We start from the raw sequence: 13,367 nt of genomic DNA on the forward strand, positions 1-13,367 counted from the left end.
GAGGCCTCAGCCTGGCAGCATGGTATTCCAAAGAACTGTGTTGCCATTAGCAACGTTTCCCCTCCCCCCCCCCCAAAAAACAGCAAGCAGAGTTAACTCCAGAGGGCTTCATACACCTGGCAAGGGAAGCCTACTATATTGGTGCTACCCCCTCTCTTACTTCCCCCATCCCAAACACACTGAGTTGGATGCATGGAGGGATGAAAAAGCCCTCAAGTGAAAGGAAGAAGCAAAGGAGCCAGAACTATTTATACCAACGATTTTATTGCAACAGTTCTATAGTATATAAAAAAGGCTCCATGGTTTATTTCCAGCCAGAAGTAACCCAATGCTGGTGTACATATGTTTCGACCACAGTGACTGGAAAGAACATCACATAAAGGCTGTTACTCTGCAGTCCCACTACGACTGGTGCAATTACTATCCTTGCTGAAATACAAGCGGTGATAGAAAACAACATGCCCAAGTCTCTATCTACACTTAAATCACTGCAGCGCTTCAGTGTAGACACTCACTACAGTGACAGAAGTGGTTCTCCCATCAATGGAGTTAATCTACATCCCCAAGAAGCAGTAGCTAGGTCAACAGAAGAATTCTTCTGTCAGCCTAGCACTGAGGGCCATGAGAGTTTCCTATGCTGTGTTCAGACCCCCAATAAACCCTCCTGTTTTACACTGGCTGAGAGTCGCTCCCGTCTAGAGAACATAGTTGCATTATTCCCTCTGGGAGTGGAAGCCCCTGGGTCCAGAGTGAGTGGACTCCCTGAAGGGGCCCACGGCGAGAAAAAGGCGTGCTAAGGCTCAGAAAAGTACAGTTCCAGGAGGTGGAGGGACTTAACCTCCCGAGAGAGAGTGGACCTCCGAGAAGAGCTGTCTCACTGAAGGGGGTTTCCCCCCCCCCAGGGACCACACGGGGCCAAGAGTGGGCAAGACCTGTGAGTCCGTGACACCAAGAGATCAAGCAGGGATGGCCAGGTTGCGTGACCACAGAGGGGCAGATTTGCACTGCATAATATTTGAAGTAACCCTAAACACTTCAAACCCAGGCAAACTGAAATGAGGAGCTTTACACAGCTAATTATGAGCCAAATCCTGATTCTACTGAAGTCAACGACAAAACTACCATTATTTCAGTGGAACCAGGATTCAGCTCAACAGCTATACATTTCCACTAATGGGAGAAGTAAAACCTTGGGGCTTTACAAAAGCACTCAGGATAGGCCTAAGTCTGCTCCCATTTATGTTACTGGCAAAGCTCCCACTAACTCCACCAGGTGCAGCTGAGGGAGGAGCCAGTTCCAGACATCCAGTTCTAGCCCAGTTCCATGGTGGCACAGCGTATTTGAGGGCAACCATCTTCCAGCCAGCTGGAGTGAAGTAGCCATGAGTGGCACCATTATGCAGATCATCCCAAAGGAAGCCAACAAAGCCCTTTTACCACATCATCATGTACTCTGCATATTAAACATATTTCAGAAGAGTTTTGGAAAGTCTTTACAGATTTTTATTGGTACTGCTTTTCACATCCCTCTCCCTGAAAAGCCAGTTTACACGAGTCTAAAAGTACAGGACTGCAAAGAGGAGGAAAGTTTCCTTCTTTTGTAGGGCGAGAGAGGTGATTAGCAAAGTTCAAATAGCCAAGTCCAAGCCAAGATTAGTGAGCCAGTGGGTAGGTTTGGGAGTGGCTTGATGCAAGTTTGAGATGCCTCTGGCAAATGACTGAAGCAGGCATGGCTTTATAATGTGGTCCATAGTACGTGACTGGTGTCCACAGTCACACTGTGCGTGGTCATCTTCCAAAGGCATAAGAGATGACAGCATCTGCCATGCACTGTTCTAAAATGGTTCAATGGGGGCCATTGTTTCCCGGGTAGGCTGAAGCCTGGAAGTGCTTTTGTGGGGTTGGCAATCAAGTGTTGGTGTGGGACATTAGCATTATCCCAGAATTCTTTCCAATGTGCCTCAGGATGGAATGAGGACATGTAGCCTGATCCCAAAAAGGCTCGAGAGATTTCAGACATGTCTTCGGAAGGTGCTGGCAGTTCTCAGTTCAAGCTAGCCACAGTTCGATTGTGCTCACGACCTGGGTGTCTCTCTTTCTGGATTCTGGATGGAGGGGTATATGTGCCAGAGTGAGCACCAATTGACCGGGTGCTGATTTTACCATTCCAGGTCTGATTCTCATCGTGGCATTAGGCCACACATCCAGAGATTGGCATGTGAGCTGCCCACCCAGACCAGTGCACAATAATCAGTGGCCAAGCATAGCAGTGCTAGAGTTGCTGTTCCAAGTGTGTGCACACCCATGTTGTTCGGGCAAGGCTAGGCCTTGCTTTTCACCTTTTGTGCTTGTTTTCTCCAGATGGGTCTAAAGCCAACCTTCTGTACAAGGTTACACTTCACATCGGGCACGTTACAGATCCTTTGCCCACAAAGGTGACAAAGTGGTTACTTGGCAGGCTGGTTGTTTAGGCAAAAGGCTATTACCAAGGTTCTGGAGGCATTGGGGAGGTGTTTTCAGTATTGAAAGCATTCCACCATTGAAGCTAGAAGGAAGGAAGGCGAGTTGCAAGAAAAATACATTTTGGTAATCTCTAAAAATTACCTTAAAATAATCTTTTCTATACCATGTTACAATCATAAGGTCAGAGATCTCGGACTTCCCAGGGCTAGAAGCAAGGACTGCATATCCCACCGGAAAGCAGCGCACCCCTATCCTGGAGTACGAATCTCCCATCTCTACCCTTGCAAGGTATCAGTTTGTTTATTTATTTTTTAAATGGTGGCTGTTCCAAGCTGCTCATGGATTGTTAGCAACAGTCCCAAGCAAGATGGATCAGTGGGCAGGGTACAGGTGAAGCAGTCAAGATGACATGAAGATGAAGAATTACATGGACATATATGTATGACTGACACACACACACACACAGTGGATTAAATGAGCTATCATCTTGTACAGGACCTGATCTTGCAAACACTTATGCACGTACTTAACTTTATGTCCATCAGCTTGAATGGGACAACTCACATACATAAAGTTAAGCACATGTGTATATGTTTGCAGGACTGGGGTCATAGTTTGCATCTCTGTTTTTTTTTTTTTTTAACTGGGATCAGAATCACCATCCAAAATAAGTTTGTATACATTACATACATGCAACAATATTATAAGCCACTCTGCAAGTTAGAGTGAGAGAGAGAGCACATCTGTGTCTCTATTTTAAAATACAAGAGAGAGAGAGAGAACGAACGAACGGCCAGGAGAGAACACCTACTTCCTCTGAGTTTTATATATAAAAGTTTTTTTCTGGTCCCATCATCCACCCAACGCCCAGAACAGCAACACTGTTTAAATATCCTTTACAATCCAGGATCCTGCTTGGCAGCTGTTTACAGCTCTTTCCTTTCTGGGGAACTGGGTGGAGGCATCTAAATTAAATCACACTGGAGAGCAGCGTGTGGGACAGAACCCAGGCAGACAGACAGACCTGCAGACCTAGAAATAAATCCCCTCTTCCAGACAAGGGACTGCATCATAAGCAGCATAATTCTTCTCCCAAGAGTCAGGGCGCTCATTCTGAGCGCAGCACCCTCCTGGTTTCAGGAAAATCCATGCTCCCCAGCAAGGAGAATCATCCACTTGGACATTTTATAATGGATTTTGCTTCTAAGCTCTTCCTTCTGCCCTAACCGCTTCTGTGGCTTACACTGATCGCTGATGATTTACAGTTCTGCTGTCTCCCCAGCATGAGAGCTCCCAGGCACAAATAACCCCAAATGCTAAATGCTACACAGATAACAGGCTCCAGGCCCACAGCTCCTCTCCCCGCAGCCTGGGCCAGCAATGTCAGCTCTGTTCTGCCTGGAAAATTACAGCACTGTTTATACTGCCTTCATGTCTGAGAGGGTGGTTGGCTAAGGCATGTCGGGCCGCTCCTCCCAGAAAGATGGGAGCCCTGGTGTCAGAACAAGCCATGCACAAAGAAAAAACTCTCCCATGATTGCCAGCAGACCTTTAAGGTGTAAGTGAGGTACAAACTGGGGAGTTTCCCTGGTTCCTTTAAATCTTCTGGAAACAGTAACATAAGCAAAGCCACAAGTCTCCTTGCAGTGAGCAACCCTTCTCTTCCCATTGAGATGCCCCAGAATTCTCTATGGTCAAGTAATATCCCTGCAACCCCACATTCCCTCAGGAGTACCCCACCTGCCCCGATTGCAAATCCCCCATATCTTCCTTTAATATTTTACTTCACTGAGGGGGAAACTCAGCTGTCAAGTCAGGACAGCAGAGACAGTGGGTGGGAAGTGTTTTTGCTGCAACTTTAGCCTTTATTACCAAGAGCATCACAGGTATTTTAACAACATTGTCTATCATGACATTGAGCTCACCTCGGCTCTCATTCCACACTGCTCAGTACAGAGCCGGGGTCAACCGAATTAAAATATATTGTGTATAGATTATATACACATTATATATTATATTTTAATACATTAAAATATATTGTGTATTGGGTATACTCAAATAAACACACAGACGTGTATTTATGGAGGCTAGGTCCATCAATGGCTATTATCCAGGATGGGGTCTTTAGCCTCTGTTTGCCAGAAGCTGGGAGGGGACAACAGGGGATGGATCATTTGATGATTACCTGGCCTGTTCATTCCCTCTGGGGCACCTGGCATTGGCCACTGTTGCAAGACAGGATCCTGGGCTAGATGGACCATTGGTCTGACCCAGTATGGCCATTCTTATATTATGATGCTCTCGCTCTCTCTCACAAGCGACCGTCAGCTAGGCCAGCCTCTCTCAAGAAAAAACACCCCCCTCCACACACACCCACACCACACAAACCACCACACAAACCTGCTGGAGAGTAGGGCAGGGGAGGAGGAGTAGGGCACATTAATGGGCTTGTTTACACTAACATTTTTTACCTGGAATTAATTGATAGCTAAGGTAAACCGCAAACTTGTATCCTGGGACAAGTGTCTGGAGAGTGTCCAGACTAGACTTCACGAACTTGTTAACCACCACACATTAATTGGCAATCACTTCACAATACACCAGCCCCATGTGCATGTATCCCCCAGCCTGTGCAGCTCAGCATTGTGGCACTGCTCCCAGGTTCCACTGTGGAAAAAAAAAAAACACGCACATTCAGGCTATATTCAGTGGCGTGTAGGGTATGTGTAACTACGTGCAGCAGTGAAAAGCAGTCTGCGTCCACACTGCGGTGTGTAGCTACCAGTTTTAGTGAAAGGTTCTGGTAGAGGCAACTTGGCAGCAGTGAAAGGTCCAGCCTCCCACCCTGCCAGAACCTCCCCACTGCTGGAGCCTTTCCCTGCATCAGGGAAGGGCTCCAGCAGCTGGGAGCTGGCAGAGCCTTTTGCCCTTGCTGGAGTCTTTTACTGTGGTGGGGAAGGGCTCCAGAAGCTACCAGAACCTTGGCTCACTGCCTTCCCCTGCCAGAGCCTTTGCCCGCTGCCTGAGTCTTTTCCAGGGCAAGGCTCCAGCAGCTGGACACTACACTGTTAAAAATCACAGTGTAGACGGGGAGGCAGGGCTCGGGCGAGTAGAGAGCCTTTCAGGCCTCTCTTTACTCTACTTGTCTCACTGTCTACACTACTATTTATACCCGTGCTAGTGGGGCTACACAGTATGTGCACTAGACGCCACTGAAAGAAGCATGCAGCACAGACACACCCTTAAAGTCCCGGATCCTCCCCATTTAGACAACACAGCCCTAGACTGGGCAGGGTACAATGGTCTCCACGACAACAGATTATAATGGCACAAATCCAGGGACTATATGATTCCATTTATATGCCAAGGCGGCAGCCGCGGCCGCAAGGAGGAACACTTCTGGGACAGCAGGTATTCCAGAGGACTGCTGAACACCAGCTGGGAAACGTCATTTGCAATAACCACTTGCAAAAATATCAACATGTAAAAACAAATTAGTAGGAAGTACTTTCCCCTATAGTCCCATCTGCACAATAGATGCTACATGGTGGGGGCCACAGTTACAGTAAAGTAGTCCCCAGTGGGGCTTGGGCTTGCACTGTAGATAGGAATTAAATTTGTGAGCACATTTAGTAGGTATGTAGCATGGGAGCAGTTATCATAGTATTACTAACATTCGAATATGCTGTAGTGTGGATAGGCTGCATGGATCTTTAATGCCTGGTCAGCTGCTAGTCCTCACATTCATCCCAAGTAGTCAGGGAAAATAAAACAATAAATCAGACCACAGGTCACTCCGTTGACAGTTGTGTTTACACCTATGCTCCTAGGTACAGCCATTCATTTTGGGTACCTGGGATAGGCCCCGTTCACAACTAAGACATTCTCAAACACTATGCTCTCTACACTACACTACACTTGCAAATAGACCTGTTCACTTGCTGTATTTGTCAGCAACAAGTCTGCTGCATAGGTTGGAAAATTATTTACCTTGTATCCTTGATTTGAAGGGAAATAGCAGCACAAAGTGAGGTTTATCATTCAGATCTAAACTACAGTCAAACTGCTTATAGAAGGGTTCAGAGGTACCTGAACAAACCGAAGCCTCTACATGTTTACATGGTCTCTGGAACATTTCACAACACACCCAAGTCAAGATGTTGGCTATAAAGAAGCTCCAGAGAACCATTCCCGGCATAACCAGAGTGCCCTGCCTTGACCCTTCTCCCCTCTCAGCCACAGAGTGCCAGGTATTTGCACTGCTGATTGCACATAAAATACTTCTCAACAGCTTAACTGCAGAGCCAAGCAGCACAATCTGTGGATTATCAGCTAGGAAGATTATCCTCCCAGTGCTGGAAAGAGATGGATTCCCAGTTCTCAAAAGAAGCTCAGGGTTTCATGAACAACTGTGTCCAGTGGCAAATTGCACACATGTATAAGAATGAAATATTTGCCAAGATATTTTATTAAAAGCATTTTATTCTGTCCTTATCCCCAACAATTCTAAGATGACATGTAGCATCTCTAACAGTGTCCACAGCCCCAGCTATAAGGGGCTTTGAACCATTTTTTGAAAACACAATTTAGACACTGTTTAAACATGGTTCCAGCTAACCTGGTTTCCAGTGTAGTTGGACAGCAGATATAGGCTCAAAAATGAGTGACCCCAACTGAGGCTCAATCACAATTTTTGACAGCCCATTTGAAAACAGCTGGGCTTCGTCTGTGTTGGCCAACCAAACAATATTTGAAATTACTTTGTCTGGAGCAAGGTGTAAACCAATTTAGAACTTGGGCATCAAACAAAATACTGAGCATTTGTAGAGCATTTTATCCATAGACCTTGAAAGATATTGCAAGATGTGGTAAAGTACCATCTCTATTTTACAGGTATGGAAACTGAGGCACAGAGGAGTGTGAGCCAATGGCAGATCTGGGAAAAAAACCAAACTTCCCAATTCCCTGATCAATACCCAATCCATGGGACTATGCTGCTTCCCTCGGTTCAAATCCCATTTTAGACCGGGCCCCTGAAACCCCCTCTATAATGCAACTATAACCACGTTTGGGGTACTTCTTAAAACTGGTTAGAAATGGTGGTGATGACTGAACTTATGTTTTTCAGGGACATGATTAGGTCCCATTTACAGTAAAACTTTGAAACTACGTAGTAAGCAAACCATAGGACAACCAGATTGTAACTAGGTCCCCTGACTGCATTAAGAGTTGTAGCACAGAAGAGAGCTAAACTAATACGATACTCCCCTATTTAACCCATCCTTGCAAAAAACAAGAATACCAACTCTCCCATCCTTAGGGGGTCCCCCCGCATTTTAAGGAAATAACAGCACAACCATATGAGAAACAGTCATGGCCCTATAATTTTGATAGCTGGTCTGCATTTAAAAGTTTTGCCAGCAGAGATATTTTGGTTCGGACTGGAAAAAGAATAACCACACCCACAACTGACAAGCTAGACCAACAAAAGCCCTAGACCTGGTCTATGCTACAACATTTAGATGCAGCTAGTGTAGACACCGTTACATTGTCAAAAGAGTCATTTTGCCAGTACAGTTTATTTCATGCCAGGAATTGGTATACACTATATTGGAAAAAGCACTCTTTTGCCAGCACAAGCTCTCTCTCTGCTGGGAGGCTTTGCTGGCAGAGTTATACCAGCAACCCCTTTCTAGTGTAGATAAGGTCTAAGACAGCATCTCCAGCGTCATCCATGTACTCTGTATACTTTGGTACCATCATCACACGCTTATACCACAGCGCATGGCCCATTCAAAAATTACTGCTGAAACACATGACAAAGCGTGCCCTGCTTTGATACTGAGAACAAGTCATTGCCACCAAATAAGAAGACAAGCCTGACTAACAGTAGGCTTTTCCCTCTGGGAAAAAAAAAAATCCTATTATTTAACATTTCCATGATGACAGTGCCTAAGGGTCTCAGTTAGGTCATGCTAGGCATTGTCGAAACGGACTAACTGTAAGGTTCCTAGGGAAGGGATTGTCAGTCTAAGGCCCTGACCTGCAATACCTCATGCACATGATTTACTTTATGCACTGTAAGTAGCTGTATTGGCTTCAATGGGATTACTCACAAGGCACAAAGTCACACATGTGTAAAGCCTTGCAGGATCTGGGCTTAAAAGACCACTGCTAGCCCGTGTGCAGAGTCACTGGTGGTAGCAGCACCGGGAGTGCTGGAGCAGGCAAGGCTCTCCCGGCCACTAGGCTGCTAATTAGACCTGCTCCAAATGGATATGGGGAATGGTGTTAAAAACACTGACTCGTCCACCAATAGGAAATTTTTACTAAAACATCCCTTCTATAAACAAACCTTTAGAGGTCTTGGCCCCTTACGCCATTTGTCTTCATCAAGTGTCAACTTCAAAGCCTTCCGGGAACATTTAAATGCTAACACTATTATGCACAGGAAATCTTAAGCACAGCCACTTTCAATGCTCGGGCTCTAGAGCAGGGAGGGGTTTTTGGAAGGGTCAGGAGGCATTGTTCTCCACAGCTTCTAATCAAAACCAAATACAAGGAGAGAGGTTAAACCAATGGGTTCCTCCTTTTATTTATCACAGAGCTCCAGAAAATGGTTTGCTCTCAGACTGAACTGATTCTGACAAGTGGTTCTTTTATCAGAAACTCTTACATGTACCTGTTATCAAGACATTAGTTAATGTTGTGACTAGATTTCCATTATAAACCAAAATTTCACCCTTTTACTTCCAGAGGAAAGAGGCTTTCTAGATGAAATTTCTCACGAGTGCTCTCCTGCCAGAAGAGAATTTTGGGGGGAGGTTTCAGGATAATCCAACAGGGTGTTAGGAACATAATTATTTTCTAAATAAAAAATTGTTTTCATTCTTGCAAAAGTCATACCCTTTATTACGGCTGGAATGTCATGTGTCAAACTCCATTGAGTTAGAAATTCCATGTTAGTTAGCAACCACGTTGGCCTCATTGACCAATGCCACACTATGTTGGGGAATGTGTGAGATTGACTTTTAGAGCTCCTAGCCTGGAAACACTGCATCAAGAGCAGTCCAGAGCCTCGTTTACAGTACCATTTCCTGTAAAAGCTTCCCTTTCCATGGAGGTCATAGCAAAATTACAAGGCTTACAGTAACAAGATTCCTGGGACTACCTCTGGCCCTCCAATCTAACTGATATGCTTCTTGATATACCTGATATTGCCAAAGAACTCTCTCATTTAGGGCTCCCAAATTGTTAATATCAGTGAATCAGGGTTAGCAAAGGTGAAAATTGAGGTTTTATTAAACATCTGTGACCTCACAGAGAAAGGGAGGTTAGTATCGCTGTGTCTTAGCTCCTGTAAAGTGGAGATAACAATTCTGTCTGGTCTATTAAGTTCTTTGAGATATGGACATATAGTAAAAGATGGTCCCTACAAGGCTCAGCACAATGGGGCCCTGACCTCTGTTGGGGTCTGTGGGGTGCTACTGTCATGCAAATGATAACATTAATGAAGCTTTAGAGAGCTGTGTACGCTCAAAAGCTTGTCTCTCTCACCAACAAAAGTTGGTCCCATTAAAAAAAAAAAAAAAAAATTTACCTCATCCACCTTGTCTCACTAATATCCTGGGACCAACATGGCTGCTACATTACTGCATGCAATTAATGAATAGGGTTACCATTCGTCCGGATTCTCCCGGACATGTCCGGCTTTTCTGAGTTAAAAATAGCATCCGGGGGGAATTTGTAAATATCCGGATTTCCCCCACATGCAGAGCACACGCGGCTGACAGGGCAGCCAGAAGGATCATGCCACTCACACGGGGCTCCGGCAGCCAGAGCCCCTCCTCCGCTTCCCCCTCCCTGCATTCGCAGATCGCCGGTCGTTCGCAACGGGCTTCCGGCAGTCTGGAGCTCCTTCCCCTGCTCCTCCCCCCTCCCCCCCTCTGCCCAGCACGCCACTCAGCAGCATTCTGCGGGGGCGGGAACCGGGTTGTGCGCTCTGCTGGGGAGCGCGGCAGCGTGTCCAGCTCCGCGTGGAGCCCGACACGCTGTTCTGAGAGGCACGGTAAAGGGGCCAGGGAAGTTCTGGAGGGAGCAGTCAAGAGACAGGGAGCAGGGGCTGGGTTGGATGGGTCAGGAGTTCTGGGGGGGTGGTTCTGGATAAGGCTTTGGGCAGTCAGGGTACAGGTAGGGGGTAGGGTCTCAGGAGGGGGCAGTCAGGGGACAAGGAACAGGGAGGCTTAGGTAGGGGGTGGGGTTCTGGAGGGCAGTTAGGAGCAGGGGTCCCAGAAGGGGTAGTCAGGGGACGAGGAGCCGGGGGGGGGTTGGGAGTTCCGGGGGGGCTGTCAGGGGGCAAGGGTGGGGAGAGGGATCGAAGCAGTCAGGGAACATGGAGCAGAGGGGTTTAGATGGGTCGCGAGTTCAGAGTGGTTGGATGGGGTGTGGGAGTCCCGGGGGGGGGGGTGTCTGTCTGGAGGTGTGGATAAGGGTTGGGGCAGTCAGGGGACAGGTAGGGTCCTAGGGGGCCAGTTAGGATGAGGGGAGGGTCTCAGGAGGGGGCAATCTAGGGACAAGGAGCAGGGAGGCTTAGGTAGGGGGTGGAGTCCTGGGGGGCAGTTGGGGCAGGGGTCCCAGGAGGGGGCAGTCAGGGGACAAGGAGCTGGGGGAGGGTTGGGGGCTCTGAGGGGGGTGGGAAGTGGGAGGGAGTGGAAGGGGCAGGGGCGGGGCTCCTCCCATCCTCTTTTTTGATTGTTGAAATATGGTAACCCTATTAATGAAGCTTTGTCTAAACTAGCATTGGGGGTAAGGGGGGAGGGAAGAGATATCTCACTGGTGCACAGCACAGCTCCATCAGTTGTACCAATGGCAGGTGTGTAGACAAGCCTTCAGCATTTTTACTATTACGCTGTCTAGAGGTGATCAAGTTTAAATGGCCTTGTGGTAATGAAATTCCCAAGCCCTGTCTCCAAATGCTCCCACTGCTGTTCTCACAAATGCCAGCGTAACAGTGGGAGATTTGCTGAGCCAGAATGTGTGTCAGCCTCCCTGGAGTTCTAATCATTCAAAGTGCAGAGAACAGGCTATGTCTGGGGGGAAAAAATCCATGAGTGGAGGGAAGTTCTGGTGACTGGTGCTTTGCAGGAACCCTGGAGGACTTCATAAGCCACATTAGGAGGCAGATGAATCAAACACAATGAAAGCTTGAAGCGCATGACAGTGGGGTTTCATTAGTATTACAATAGTACTGAAATCAGAGTGCCATTCTGCTAAGCACTATAAAAACACATGGTGACAGCCAATCCCTGCTTTGAAGACCAAGAACACTGGTTACATTTCAACAGCTGGAGAATCAATATCATGAGGGATAGTGCACTCAGCTCAACTCCAACCCCTTGTTCCCAGAAGCAGTATGGCCCAAAACGAGTGGAATGAGACTACACTAAAGTGCAGACACTGTTCCATGATACAACATGGTTGGGTCTACACTATGACCAACAGCCGTGCATGACAAAGGGTGTCAAACATGACCAAGCCCATCTCTCCTTCAGTTGGCCTTGAATGTAGCTATCTCGCTTTTTGACCAGGTCTCTAGCAAAACTGAAGGAGCTGAACACTTTGGAACCTGTCCATGCTCCAGTGAGACAACAACTGAGGGAGGCAGGGGCTGTATTTTACAACCCAGGCTCATTTTCATAGCACAGAGACAACATTTAAGACCTGGCTGGCTCCAAACAGTTACTGTGGTGAGCACCAAGACTCAGCCCAACAGCCAACACAGCATCTGGGTCGTGGGGACAAAGCAGAACCTGTCTCACAAGCAAGGTTATATTTCCCAAGTTCCGCACTCTCTCCAAATGCCATTTGACAAACATAAAGGAGATATACAATCAAACACAATACATGGTTTAAGTGCTGTAAGAGATCATCCAGACAAGAAGTGTGTGAGCACCCAGGGCATGGAGCAACCATTAAAATCCACACAGCAGATGACCCTATTTGTGTATGTTATGCTCTCTGCACTTCACTTGTTAACATGCCATCCCTCCCTTCCCCTAGCAAGAGGCTCTAATGGGTCTTACTGACCTTCCTCCCAGGGTAAATACGGGACATTCTAGGAAAAGCCCAACATGGAGAGCATGTCCCCAGACTGGTACAGAAGGGTAACTGTACCCTAGCAACACCATCACTGTCCTACAGGAAGGACTACATAGCTACTTTCCAAGAGCCAAAGGACAACATCTTTTCCGTATCCAGGCAGAATTCATTTGAAAGTGCTGAGATCCTACAACTCCACTTGAAATCAATGGGAGTTGCAGATGCTCAGCATCTCTAGAATCAGGCTCTTATTCTAACTGTAACAAATGCACAAGTTTGTTCTACTGCCTTGTATCTGTCTGTTCCAAGATGACCAAGAAAAGGCGGAACAACAGGCGTGCAAAGAAGGGCTGTGGGCACGTCCAGCCCATCCACTGCACCACTGTGCCCGCTGTGTCCCCAAGGACAAGGCCATCAAGAAGTTAGTCATCTGGAACATCGTGGAGGCTGCCACGGTCCAGGACATCTCCGAAGCCAGTGTCTTCGATTCGTACGTGCTGCCCAAGCTGTATGTGAAGCTGCATTACTGCGTCAGCTGCGCCATCCACAGCAAGGTAGTGAGGAACCGTTCCCGGGAGGCCCGTACCCCTCCGCCCAGGTTCAGGCCTGCGGTCGCGGCCCTGAGACCTCCCCCCAAGCCCATGTAAGGAGATGGTGCTGGAAATGTGCATCTTGAGACATTACATCTGGAGGGAGGAAAAAAAAATTCTTCCTTTCTCCAGGAACAGGAAGTGATTGGTGCTGGAGTCCCCTAGCAAAGAAACATTGCTATTGATTAACCTTGTCCTCCCCCTTTAAGTACAAAC

The 13,367-nt window shown here is 47.2% G+C and overlaps 1 protein-coding gene and 1 pseudogene across 5 annotated transcripts in view; one reads left to right on the forward strand and one right to left on the reverse strand.

Moving 5' to 3' along the window:
- Window positions 1-13,367, reverse strand: part of MAPKBP1 (mitogen-activated protein kinase binding protein 1) — a 135,614-nt gene that overhangs the window by 106,579 nt on the left and 15,668 nt on the right. The gene's annotated exons all lie outside the window — the stretch shown is intronic.
- Window positions 12,871-13,208, forward strand: LOC101941249 (small ribosomal subunit protein eS26-like; annotated as a pseudogene).

Source organism: Chrysemys picta, chromosome 4 (genome assembly GCF_011386835.1).
Source record: "Chrysemys picta bellii isolate R12L10 chromosome 4, ASM1138683v2, whole genome shotgun sequence".
NCBI lineage: Eukaryota > Metazoa > Chordata > Testudines > Emydidae > Chrysemys > Chrysemys picta.